Raw genomic sequence first — 13,804 nt, forward strand, 5'->3', positions numbered from 1 at the left:
TTCGCATGTCGGTCCCGCGCGAAAGCCCCCGAAAAAGCGCCAAGTGCCGTGGTCCCTGGACCCTCACCCCTCCCCGCCGCGGTGGCCTGTGTCCAGGTGTCCCAGGCGCGGTGAGTCTGTGGCGGAGCGACCCTGCTCCCCAAACTTCTTCCCTGGAGTCCTGCTGGACCCATGTCGTTTAAATTTTTTTCCCTTGCAAAATTTTTACTCCTTGCCAAAGCAAAGTCACGGTTTTTAAAGTGAGTTTGAGTTTGAAAACTTTAATGTTATGCAGTAGTTATAGAACGCATATGGGAAAACTGACCAACTCTGAGGCTAAATGAAAAGGATAGGCTACAAAACTATGTACGGTATACTTTTAATAAAGAAAAATTCTTTTTGAGTGCTCATAAGGGCCAGGCATTATGCTAACTCCGAAATTTGTAGATCAATAAAACACAGTCTCTGCCCTTAAGGAGAGGTGACAGTGGGCCAAAATATTAACACATTTATTTCTAGAAGACAAAAGTATAAAGTGACTTTTATTTTCTTCAGGCTTTTCTTTATTCGTGAAGCGTGTTCACAGTCTTGAAATATGTTTTATGTTTACCTTAAGATTCATCCAATTGAGTTATTTTGCCGTAAAATGGTACTCTGAAGGTCCTTTATGTTTGCAGAAGCTGTCAGCTGCAGCCAACGTACGACAGTGGTTCTCACGGTAGGTGTGGGGATTGCCACCCACCCTTTAGGGAGTACCAAAGGCCAAAGCTATCTTTACAGTGATATAAAGATATTATTTGTCATTTTTACTCTTAATTGCTCTGGAGTATCCAGTGGAATTTTCCACTGTACATTTGGAACAGTTGTATAACTTAATGAGCTAGTATTTTCCAGTTGACCAATACGTGGTGTTACAAAATCATGCATGGGTAAAAGATCAATTCAAACTGCAAGATAAACCAATAAATTTTGGTGTCAACAGTACGAAAGATAGGGTTTCAGACTTCTCATTGCAACTAGTCTTTAAGAAACTACCATTTGTTAAGCTGTGGTGTCATATCAAAAAAGAATATCTGCGGGCTTCCCTGGTGGCGCCGTGGTTGAGAGTCCGCCTGCCGATGCATGGGACACGGGTTCGTGCCCCGGTCCGGGAAGATCCCACATGCCGCGGAGCGGCTAGGCCCGTGAGCCATGGCCGCTGAGCCTGCGCATCCGGAGCCTGTGCTCCACAACAGTGAGAGGCCCGCGTACCGCAAAAAAAAAAAAAAAAAGAATATCCATATTATCAGAAGTGACTATTAAAATGCTTCCTTTTCCAGCCTCATATCTGTGTGAGGCCAGATTTTCTTTACATACTTAAACTAAAACAATGAATCGGGCTTCCCTGGTGGTGCAGTGGTTAAGAATCCGCCTGCCAATTCAGGGGACACAGGTTCAAGCCTTGGACCAGGAAGATGCCACAACTACTGAGCCCTCGTGCCACAACTACTGAAGCCCATGTGCCACAACTACTGAAGCCCACGTGCCGAGAGCTTGTGCTCTGCCACAAGAGAAGCCACTACCATATTATCAGAAGTGACTATTAAAATGCTTCCTTTTCCAGCCTCATATCTGTGTGAGGCCAGATTTTCTTTACATACTTAAACTAAAACAATGAATCGGGCTTCCCTGGTGGCGCAGTGGTTAAGAATCCGCCTGCCAATTCAGGGGACACAGGTTCAAGCCTTGGACCAGGAAGATGCCACAACTACTGAGCCCTCGTGCCACAACTACTGAAGCCCATGTGCCACAACTACTGAAGCCCACGTGCCGAGAGCTTGTGCTCTGCCACAAGAGAAGCCACTGCAATAAGAAGCCCGCGCACCACAACAAAGAGTAGCCCCTGCTCGCTGCAACTAGAGAAAGCCCACATGCAGCAATGAACACCTGACAAAGCCAAAAATTAAAAAATAAACTAAATAAATTTATTTAAAAAAACAGTGAATCACAAAAAAAGCAGAAGCAGATATGAGAATCCAGCTGTCTTCTATTAAACCAGATGTTAGACATTTGCAAAAATGCTAAATAATGCTGTTCTTCCCCATAATTTTTTGCTTGGGAAAGTACAGTAATTTTTCACAACAATTTATTAGTTATGTTAACATGTAATGGGTATACTATTTTTTTAACATTTTTATTGGAGTATAATTGCTTTACAATGTTGTGCTAGTTTCTGCTGTAGAACAAACTGAATCAGCTATACATATACATATATCCCCATATCTCCTCCTTCTTGTGTCTCCCTCCCACCCTCCCTATCCCACCCCTCTAGGTGGTCACAAAGCATGGAGCTGATCAGGCTCTGGACCCGCAGGCCCAGTGGCCATGGCCCACGGGCCCAGCCGCTCCGCGGCACATGGGCTCCTCCGGGGCACGGACCCACGTTCCCTGCATCGGAAGGCGGACTCTCAACCACTGTGCCACCAGGGAAGCCCCTACATGACTCTTTATGAATTGTGGTTTTCTCAGGGCATATGTCCAGTAGTGGGATTGCTGGGTCATATGGTAGTTCTATTTTTAGTTTTTTAAGGAACCTCCATAGTGTTCCCCATAATGGCTGAATCAATTTACATTCCCACCAACAGTGCAAGAGGGTTCCCTTTTCTCCACACCCTCTCCAGCACTTACTGTTTGTAGATTTTTTGATGATGGCCATTCTGAGCGGTGTGAGGTGATAACCTCATTGTGGTTTTGATTTGCATTTCTTTAATGACTAGTGATGTTGAACATCCTTTCGTGTGTTTGTTGGCAATCTGTATATCTTCTTTGGAGAAATGTTTATTTAGGTCTTCTGCCCATTTTTGGATTGGGTTGTTTGCTTTTTTTGATATTGAGCTACAAGAGCTGCTTATATATTTTGGAGATTAATCCTTGTCAGTTGCTTCATTTGCAAATATTTTCTCCCATTCTGAGGGTTGTCTTTTCCTCTTGTTTATGGTTTCCTTTGCTGTGCAAAAGCTTTTAAGTTTCATTGGGTCCCATTAGTTTATTTTGGTTTCTATTTCCATTTCTCTAGGAGGTGGGTCAAAAGGATCTTGCTGTGATTTATGTCATAGAGTGTGTCTGCCTATGTTTTCCTCTAAGAATTTTATAGTGTCTGGGTTTACACTTAGGTCTTTAATCCATTTTGAGTTTATTTTTGTGTATGGTGTTAGGGAGTGTTCTAATTTCATTCTTTTACATGTAGCTCTCCAGTTTTCCCAGCACCACTTATTGAAGAGGCTGTCTTTTCTCCATTGTATATTCTTGCATCCTTTATCAAAGATAAGGTGACCATATGTGCATGGGTTTATCTCTGGGCTTTCTATCCTGTTCCACTGATGTATATTTCTGTTTTTGTGCCAGTACCATAGTGTCTTGATTACTTTGTCTTTGTAGTATAGTCTGAAGTCAGGGAGCCTGATTCCTCCAGCTCTGTTTTTCTTTCTCAAGATTGCTTTGGCTATTTGGGGTCTTTTGTGTTTCCATACAAATTGTAAAATTTTTTGTTCTAGTTCTGTGAAAAATGCCAGTGGTAGTTTGATAGGGATTACATTGAATCTGTAGATTGCTTTGTGTAGTATAGGCATTTTCACAATGTTGATTCTTCCAATCCAAGAACATGGTTTATCTCTTAATCTCTTTGTATTGTCTTTAATTTCTTTCATCAGTGTCTTATAGTTTTCTGCATACAGGTCTTTTGTCTCCTTAGGTACGTTTATTTCTAGGTATTTTATTCTCTTTGTTGCAATGGTAAATGGGAGTGTTTCCTTAATTTCTCTTTCAGGTTTTTCATCATTAGTGTATAGGGATGCAAGAGACTTCTGTGCATGAATTTTGTATCCTGCTGCTTTACCAAATTCATTGATTAGCTCTAGTAGTTTTCTGGCAGCATCTTTAGGATTCTCTGTGTATAGTAGTATCATGTCATCTGCAAACAGTTGCAGTTTTACTTCTTCTTTTCCAGTTTGGATTCCTTATTTCTTTTTCTTCTCTATTTGCTGTGGCTAAAACTTCTAAAACTGTGTTGAATAATAGCGGTGAGAGTGGGCAACCTTGTCTTGTTCCTGATCTTAGTGGAAATGGTTTCAGTTTTTCACCTTTGAGAATGATGTTGGCTGTGGGTTTGTCATATATGGCCTTTATTATGTTGAGGTAACTTCCCTCTATGCCTACTTTCTGGACAGTTTTAATAATAAATGGGTGTTGAATTTTGTTGAAAGCTTTTTCTGCATCTATTGAGATGATCATATAGTTTTTATCCTTCAGTTTGTTAATATGGTGTATCACGTTGATTGATTTGCGTATATTGAAGAATCCTTGCATTCCTGGGATAAACCCCACTTGATCATGGTGTATGATCCTTTTAATGTGCTGTTGGATTCTGTTTGCTAGTATTTTGTTGAGGATTTTTGCATCTATGTTCATCAGTGATATTGGCCTGTAGTTTTCTTTTTTTGTGATATCTTTGTCTGGTTTGGTATCACAGTGATGGTGGCCTCATAGAATGAGTTTGGGAGTGTTCCTCCCTCTGCTTATTTTGGAAGAGTTTGAGAAGGATAGGTGTTAGCTCTTGTCTAAATGTTTGATAGAATTCACCTGTGAAGCCATCTGGTCCTGGGCTTTTGTTTGTTGGAAAATTTTTAATCACAGTTTCAATTTTAGCACTTGTGATTGGTCTGTTCATATTTTCTATTTCTTCCTGGTTCAGTCTCAGAAGGTTGTGCTTTTCTAAGAATTTGTCCATTTCTTCCAGATTGTCCATTTTATTGGCATAGAGTTGCTTGTAGTAATCTCTCATGATCTTTTTTATTTCTGCAGTGTCAGTTGTTACTTCTCCTTTTTCATTTCTAATTCTATTGATTTGAGTCTTCTCCCTTTTTTTCTTGATGAGTCTGGCTAGTGGTTTATCTATTTTGTTTATCTTCTCAAAGAACCAGCTTTTAGTTTTATTGATCTTTGCTATCGTTTCCTTCATTTCTTTTTCATTTATTTCTGATCTGATTTTTATGATTTCTTTCCTTCTGCTAACTTTGGGCATTTTTTTGTTCTTCTTTCTCGAATTGCTTTAGGTGTAAGTTTAGGTTGTTTATTTGAGATTTGTTTCCTGAGGTTGGATTGTATTGCTGTAAACTTCCCTCTTAGAACTGCTTTTGCTGCACTACATAGGTTTTGGGTTGTTGTGTTTTCATTGGCATTTGTTTCTAGGTATTTTTTGATTTCCTCTTTGATTTCTTCAGTGATCTCTTGGTTATTTAGTAGTGTATTGTTTAGCCTCCATGTGTTTGTATTTTTTACAGTTTTTTTCCTGTAATTGATATCTAGTCTTATGGCCTTGTGGTCGGAAAAGATACTTGACACGATTTCAATTTTCTTAAATTTACCAAGGCTTGATTTGTGACCCAAGATATGATCTATCCTGGAGAATGTTCCATGAGCACTTGAGAAAAATGTACCCCAGAAGTCGCTGAGACTGTCCTCAATTCTTTTCCTTCTTTTTTCCTTATTCTGCTCCACGGTAGTTACTTCCACTATTTTATCTTCCAGGTCACTTATCCGTTCTTCTGCCTCAGTTATTCTGCTATTGATTCCTTCTAGAGAATTTTAAATTTCAATTATTGTGCTGTTCATCATTGTTTGTTTGCTCTTTAGTTCTTCTAGGTCCTTGTTAAACGTTTCTTGTATTTTCTCCATTCTGTTTCCAAGATTTTGGATCATCTCTACTGTCATCACTCTGAATTCTTTTTCAGGTAGACTGCCTATTTCCTCCTCATTTGTTTGGTCTGGTGGGTTTTTACCTTGCTCCTTCATCTGCTGCATATTTCTCTGTCTTCTCATTTTGTTTAACTTACTGTGTTTGGGGTCTCCTTTTCGCAGGCTGCAGGTTCATAGTTCCTGTTGTTTTTGGTGTCTGCCCCCAGTGGGTGAGGTTGGTTTAGTGGGTTGTGTAAGCTTCCTGGTAGAGGGGACTGGTGCCCGTGTTCTGGTGGATGAGGCTGGATCTTGTCTCCCTGGTGGGCAGGACCCCGTCCAGTGGTGTGTTTTGGGGTGTCTGTGACCTTATTATGATTTTAGGCAACCTCTCTGCTAACGGGTGGGGTTGTGTTCCTGTCTTGCTAGTTGTTTGGCATGGGGCTTTCAGCGCTGGAATCTGCTGGCCGTTGGGTGGAGCTGGGCCTTAGCACTGAGGCGGAGATCTCTCTCGCCAATTGATATTATGTGGGGCCGGGAGGCCTCTGGTGGACCAGTGTCCTGAACTCAGCTCACCTCAGAGGTGCAGGCCTGACGCCCAGCTGGAGCACCAAGACCCTGTCAGCCACACAGCTGGAAATACATTTGCTCTTGATTTTTGCATGTCCCTGGCCTGTGAACATAAGAGACTTGTCTCCTGAAGCTGTTAAGACAAGTAGTTCTCTGCATCTGCCCACCAGAATCTTAAAAGTTTATATAGAGGCTCTAACTAGGTTTCAGTCGTATATTCAGTGCTGATGGTGTCAACACTGCCTTACTTTCTCAAAGGCTGCATCCTTGGGTATACTATTTTTAAATTAATTTCAAATATTTAAACAATTTACTCAGTTTCTTAGTTAATTTCTAATCCAGTAAATACCAGTAGATACAAACCCATGTTAACAAAAGCTCTTGCAGTTCTCAATTATTTTTAAGAGTGTTAAAGGGATCCCAAGACCAAAAGTTTTGAGAACTGCTGAATTAGGAGATAAAGCACTCTGAAGTTTAAAAAAACAAATACAAACCCCACACTTATTTATGTTCACTTCTTAAACATGCTTAATTAAATACGTGATAACTCAATGTGGTATGCAGATCTTGCTTGAAAGTATTTTCAACACTCCATACCCTGAGTATACATCTCCTTTGCATTCTGATGAGCCATGTGTGTTGACTGGTAGAAGGCTGTAAGTTTGCCTTAAAAGAAGCAAGTGTTGCCCTTGGACAGGCAGCATCGGTCTCATCTGGGATCTTGTTTGGACTAGAGAGTGCCAGGCCCTACCGCAGACCTATTAAAGCAGTGTTTAGAAGACTCCCAGCTGATCCTATGCACACTGAAGTCTGAGAAGCAGTGATTCTCAACAGGGGCCGATTTTAGACTCCAGGGAACTCTTGCCAATATTGGGAAACAATTTTGGTGTGAGAATTGGGGGAGGAGACTGCTACTGGCATCTAATGGGCAGAGGCCAGGGATGCTGCTCAACATCCTACAATACACAGGACAGCCTCCCACAGTAAAGAATTCTCCTGCCCAAAATGTCAGTAGTGCAGGTGGAGAAACCCTACAGTAACTAGTGTAATTCATCTAACCTTTATCACACAGTCCCAGATCTCTTCCTGTATATCACTTCTGTTGTCCATGCCTATATTTCTACTTTGTGTCTTCTCTGGATCATATTTATGGAGACCTAATTCTGTCAATTACTAGGAATCATCATTTGCCTCGCTATGTCTTATTGATCTACTTTCCACATTGGGGTAATAGCAATACACCTGAGAGGGTAAGCCCCTTCCCGGGTAGGGAATGTGTTGTACAAATGTTGTATCCTACCCATTTTGAGTCTCTTGGTGTGAAGGTGTTGTCTTCCTTTAATAAAATAAAATACAGCTTCTCTAAGGTTTCAGCATCAGAAAGAAAATCTCCAGGTGAGCGCTGGGGGAAGGCTGCTGACCAAAATCACTGATAAGCCCCTTTTCCTGTATGTTTCACCCTGCCTTTGGCATAGTATTCCTTTCAAATAGCAGAGATAAACTGGACTTTTCCTAAAGATTACTAAGTAGCAGAGGGGGCCAACAACAACAACAAAAGTAAGAATCACGAACTTCCGAAGTAACAAGTTCTGAACAGATGACAGCTACCATGCCATAAGGTTATTAGGCCATAACCTATCCAACTTTCTGGCTTAGGATCCCCTTTCCAAATTCCCAGGGATTCTAGTCAGCTACTTTTTGGAGGAATCAGTAGATAATGACTAGGGTTGATGGTCAGTACTTGGATAAAGTAGGCTTCGTACTGCTTCAAATGCACTTTCAGCATATAATATCAATAAAACCAATATTTATGAGAAAGTAGGTGTGGAAGCTTTTTAAAGAGCAGTTGTGTCTTTTCAATGATACAGTAATATTCATAATACATGTTTAATGAGCAGGGAGCATTTGGGAAATACGTAAGGGTATTTTTGGCTGTCACAGTGAACTGGGAAATACTGCATGGGGTCCACTGATGCCAGACCAAACCTTTTTACAAAAAAACCAATTGTTTTCTTTCCTAACCAACTTTTGACTCTCCCAGCTCATGTTTCTTATGTAGGTAAAAGCTCGTTTGTATTTATTTGAGTCGAGAACCAATTCTAATTCACATGTAAACATGTATGCCTTGCAGAGTTTTAATTCACGGCGAATTTTCCAGGAATGCCACTAATATTGTTTTGGTTGATATTTGAAAATCAGGAGCTGTTTACCAATTCAGAAAGCCACACCACCTACAACAACTCCACTCGTTGCCCTTGAGTCACCAGTATCAGTTTATGTTTATGGCATTCTTAGTGCTTCTATATTTTTCACAAAGATGTACAAATTTAGCCCTTATTTTAAAAATACTATATATAATTTAGATATTAAGAAAAGAGGTTGAGAGTACTCAGCTGAATATTTGAAAATATCCATGCTGGCAACATAGTTTTTTTCTAATTCATCTAGATGAACCCATCAAGACCAAGTGAATATTTTATAAAGAGAGACACAGAGTTGGCAAAGATAGAAACTTCAGAGATTTAAGGAAAGTTTGGAAATCATAGTATTGTCCTTGAGATGTTTTTTTGATCCAATCTGAAGGATATGAGGTACCGTTTCTTATAGAATAGCACAAATGATACTGTGGAAATCCAAACAATATAAGGGAAAATTAATTGTAACTGCTGTATAAGAAGTTATTTTTATGAAAGAAACTTAAATGTTTTCTTCTGTTAATTGAGCAATAATGTTGTATGTAGGAGAATCTATGAGAAATCCAGAAGTAGAAAATAGGCTCTGAAATGATCTACAGTCAAAAGAATGTTGCAAGTGAATTGCAAGAAACCTCTATGATAATGAAGCTTTACTGACCACAAATGTTAAGGTTCATGGGAATAAAAACATTGGGCAGAAAATTTATTTCCATATGTATGGACATTGGATCCTAAGAGTTGTGAAAATTTGAAATTCTTTAAAAATGTTTCACAGGAAGACCTTTTTCCTTTTCCAGTGTCATTGGGCAGCAGATGGAGCTGCAGCTACAGTCCGCCAGCAAAGTAGGGTTGTAAACATCTCACAAGTAGCAACAGCCCCATTGGTAAGTCACTGCATTACTCGTTGACAACCTCACTCGCCAAAAGCTTAGTGAAAGGCCCACAAGTCCGTGAACGTTATCACTGCTACTAATAAAATTTAAATTAATGCCTTGAGTAAAAGATTCTTTTGTAAACTTTGCAATAACATTGAAAAGGTGTTTGACTATCTTATCCTACATATAGAAATAAGATGGTGATTCCAAAGAAAATTGTTTTAAAATATTTTATTTATTCTTTAATACTAACATGCATTTTTATTTTCAATCAATAAAAATTAAATAGTGGCATCAAAATATTATGAAGAGATTTGACATATATTGCATGTGTATCAGAAATGTTAAATCAAGTCCTTAATCTGCGAGATTGATATTATTAAAGAGGAAGGAATTAACATTTTTCAACAAACTTACTTGATTTAAGAGAAGCTCTCTTGCCCAGAATTTTCCCAGTTCCTTTATCTATAGCAGATAAGACTAGGTCTAAGATACTGGTTTGGGATGATATTGCTAATTTTGATGCTATTCTAAAATAACGAGTAGATCTAAAAGTCAGTATGGATCTACAATATCAGATTTGGTGATTAATCCACTTGAAAATGGTGAAAGATATTAGCCAATGTTTGCAGAAAATGTTAATTGGGCTAAAACATGATTTGGGGACAGAAGAATTATTTAATTATGGAAAGATTTGGATTCAGCTAGGGCTTCCGTTCATCCTCCTTTAACATGAGAGCTACATTATTTATTATAGTATTTCCAAAGGCATATTTAGGTGAAGAGTTTCACTAAACAATTCTGGCAAAAGCAACAAAATGTAAGAGAACATCTGAGATTTCTTTTAATCATTAAATTTCATCAATCAAATTTTTTTAAATATTTGAGATTATTACCCTCTGTTTCAGTTTGGGTCTCCCCAAAAGCAGACTCTGAGGCAAAGTTTCAAATTCAGTTTCAAGTTTCTCTGGCAGTGGTCCTAAAAAAGACAACTGGGAGAATGGGAAGGGAAGGATGGATGCCAATAGAGATGAATTATCAAAAAAATTAGCACTGTGGGCAACTGAGCCAGCGCTCCACAGTCATGGTGCCAGAGGGGGAGGCAGCTGGGGTATTTATCCACTGACTCCCATCAGTTACTAAGGGCTACCCCCAAGCGGTGCAATTCCCCAGCACTTCAGCCTCTGACGTGAGTGGGCAGAGGCTCTGGTGGCAGAGCCAGCGCTGCGGCTGGGAAGTATGCTCTCACGCAGTTGGGACTCATGACAGGGCACTGACACTGCTGCACCGTCCTGCCTCTGGCTTTCTCGTTTGTGTAGCACAATGGTAAGAAAGCTGTGCTGAGAAAATTACATATGGAAATCAGGGTGTGGGTTTTTTTACGGAAGTGATGGGTTGATGTGCCTTTTTCCCTCCAGTCTTCAGTACCCACCTTAGAAGTCCACCGCATCATTTCTCTAGAGTTCTTTCCTTCCTTCCTTCCTTCCTTCTTTCTTTCCTTCCTTCCTTCCTTCCTTTTCTTTCCTTCTTTCTCTCCCTCCCCCCCCTTCCTTCCTTCCTTCCTTCTTTCCTTTTTTTCTTTCTTCCTTTTTCATCTCTGTGTTCTATCACATAGTAAAGGATGTGGTCTCCAGGGTCTGAGTTTTAGAGACAGAACTTATGCCGTAACACGTGGTGGGATTTCAAAACAGGAAATCAGTTTTCTATCAAACTTCATCACTACCCCTCAAAACATAGGGAAGTATGTTAGAGCAACTAATAAGGAGCCTGATTGTGAGACAGTCAAACTTCCTCGTCTTCTTCACCCTGACCATCTGCTCTTTCTTGGAGGCTAAGTGAAGGTTACTTCTCTTTCTCATGTCACATACAAACATGTCTGGTCTCTTGGTACCACACATGTACCTTCTCATCCTCCATTAGTTATTTTTCTGCTGTGCATTCATTTTTCTATACATCCTGTGTGGCATCACTGCTGATCTTTTTACTTCTCTTACATACAAACTAATATATTTACAGGTGAATGCAAGCATTTGTCTCCTAGTGTAGTCATGTCCCAACACCCACAGATCAAAATATGTATTATTTTCTTATACATTTCTTTCCTTTGTTTCATCGCATCAAAGTAAGGGTGTTGTATTGATTATTAAAATTATGTATAGCATATTTTTCTTGACTTTCATTTAGGATATTAAAGACAGAATTGTAGAATATTTGTTATAAAAGGGAGAGTTGGGTCTCCTAGGATTGAGAGCCATTAGACTAGATGTATACAATTTATGCCATGCATACATTTGACAAACTGGAATTGGATTCTGGATGGCCTAATGTGAATAAAGACAATGCAGTCTTAGGTCATCTTCAAAATTACATATCAAATATATAAGACATTTTCTTATGTCTTGTTTTTAGGTATATGACTTATAAATAGGAGACATAGAAGCTTTTAATTATCTTAATACAGCCATACATATTCCATAGCACTAACCAATGGTTAGAATATTTATAAGTTATAATCATATTGCTCACAGACAGGATTATCCTATTCCTTATCCATTTTTCTTCTCTGAGGGTAATTTTGATCAAGTGGATGGGCTCTTGCTCATAGCACAATGCAGTAATAAAAGTGGAACGGATTCCTAGCTTTCCATTGCAAGGTTGTCAATACCACACCTTCACTTCCTAGCCCGTCCATGTTGTTTGAACAAATCGAATACTCCTCATTCAAAGGGGATAGGGGACATAATGCCATTAGTTTGTGTTCCCCAAAAAACCAACCTTGAGACAAGGGTTTGGGTGCAAATCCCACCTCTCTACTTGAGAGGTGACCCTAGGAAGCATGATGAGGAACTAGGGAAGTGAGATAAGGAAGCGGGTAGTCAGTAATGAGTTGGTTACAACTGTGAGCACTTGGAACTAAGTCCTACTAGAGACCTAAGAGACAACAAAACATACCTCAAAACTGTCTCACCAACCACCAAGGAAGCTGGGCTATTTCACACCAACTCCCTTTCTCATTGGATGAGGTTTGTTCCTGGGGGTTATAAACCCTCCTGCACTTTCAGCCATGCTCCTGCATCCAGAGAAAGTGCTCAGGCAGAGAGACACAGGTATTTTTATGACAATTGTCCACTGAAGCTCTAGGTGACCTTCAGCGTGGACAAAGAGGATATGGTTGGGACATCACCAGCATCTGCTAAAAGTGGAAAGAAGGAAGTGAGGCCAAATGACCAATTCCCCTTATCCTCTTACCCCAGGCCCCAGGGCAGGACATTTTTATGGGGCTAGAAGTTTCCTTCCCTTGATGGATATGGCTGGGGATTGATGCCACATAAGTGACTTCTCTTGGACCATGATGTAGCTGCCCTGGATCCTTGACAGGGTGCAAGCTGGATTTCAGGGCATCATCAAAACAGGACAGACAGGCCAAACTTCATAATCTCATCCCCTGCCTAGGATATGTCCTCTTATGAAACTGCCCAGCCACCTCCTGTCCATCACAGCAAGGCCAACGCCCAAGATCTACTTCCCCCAGGGTTGTATCAAGAAGTGGGAGCTTATCTCTCTCTGGCTTACTCAGAAATGTGAGGGTCATTATTGGCTCAAATGTTTAATTTTGCTGTGCATCTCATGGCCAGGTCATGCCGACCAGTAATAGCACATTGATTTGATGTGTTCAATATAATGTTCTAAAACAAGTCATATTCATTTAATCTTTTATTTCTTCTTTTCCCAAGCTGAGATAATCATAACAATTTTGTGTAGGAAACTCCTTATCACTCTTATTTCCATTATTAGTAATATTTACTATAGTAAATCCATAGAAATACAACAGAAATATGCATACATGGAAGAGTATCATTACCATAGCAGCTGGTTAAAAAAAAAAAGAGAGAACACGTGGCAATATTTCCTAAATTTCAGGAAATGAGCTGGAGATACAAAATTAAACTACTAAAGACTGACGACCATCATATGCCATTTAATTTTGCTTATTGACTTTAGCTTTTCTATTTTCATTATGTAAAACTAAACTCAGGACTCTCTTTTACCTGCATCTTCAGCTCTCTCCCTGTTGTGAGTTGAATTGTGTAGCCCCCAAAACAGGTATGTTGAAGTCCTAAACCCCAGTACCTGAGAATGTGATCCTATTTGCACAAAGGGTAATTGCAGATTAGTTAAGATGATGTCATAATGCAGTAGGTGGGACCAAAGTCCAACATGACTGATGTCCTTATAAGAAAATGTCCCAGGCAGACACAGAAACAATGCCATGTGACCACCAAGGCAGAGATTGAAGTGCTGTATCTCCAAGCCAAGGAACACCAGGGATTTCTGGGAAAACACCAGAAAATGAAAAAAGCAGGGAAGGATTCTCCCGTATAGGTTTCAGGGGAAGCACAGCCTCCAGAACTGTGAGACAATAAATTTCTGTTTTGTTTTTTTTTGCGGCACGCGGGCCTCTCACTGCTGTGGCCT

General features: G+C 39.9%; 1 long non-coding RNA gene across 1 annotated transcript in view; it reads left to right on the forward strand.

The window, feature by feature from the left end:
* Nucleotides 1-13,804, forward strand: part of LOC112396348 (uncharacterized) — a 40,018-nt gene continuing 26,214 nt past the window's right edge. The window contains exons 1-2 of the long non-coding RNA XR_003002545.1: nt 1-110; nt 9,251-9,337. This is a non-coding gene — a long non-coding RNA (uncharacterized LOC112396348). The remainder of the gene's footprint in view (nt 111-9,250; nt 9,338-13,804) is intronic.

The sequence above is a fragment of the Neophocaena asiaeorientalis genome, unplaced genomic scaffold (genome assembly GCF_003031525.2).
Source record: "Neophocaena asiaeorientalis asiaeorientalis breed wild unplaced genomic scaffold, Neophocaena_asiaeorientalis_V1.1 scaffold9, whole genome shotgun sequence".
NCBI lineage: Eukaryota > Metazoa > Chordata > Mammalia > Artiodactyla > Phocoenidae > Neophocaena > Neophocaena asiaeorientalis.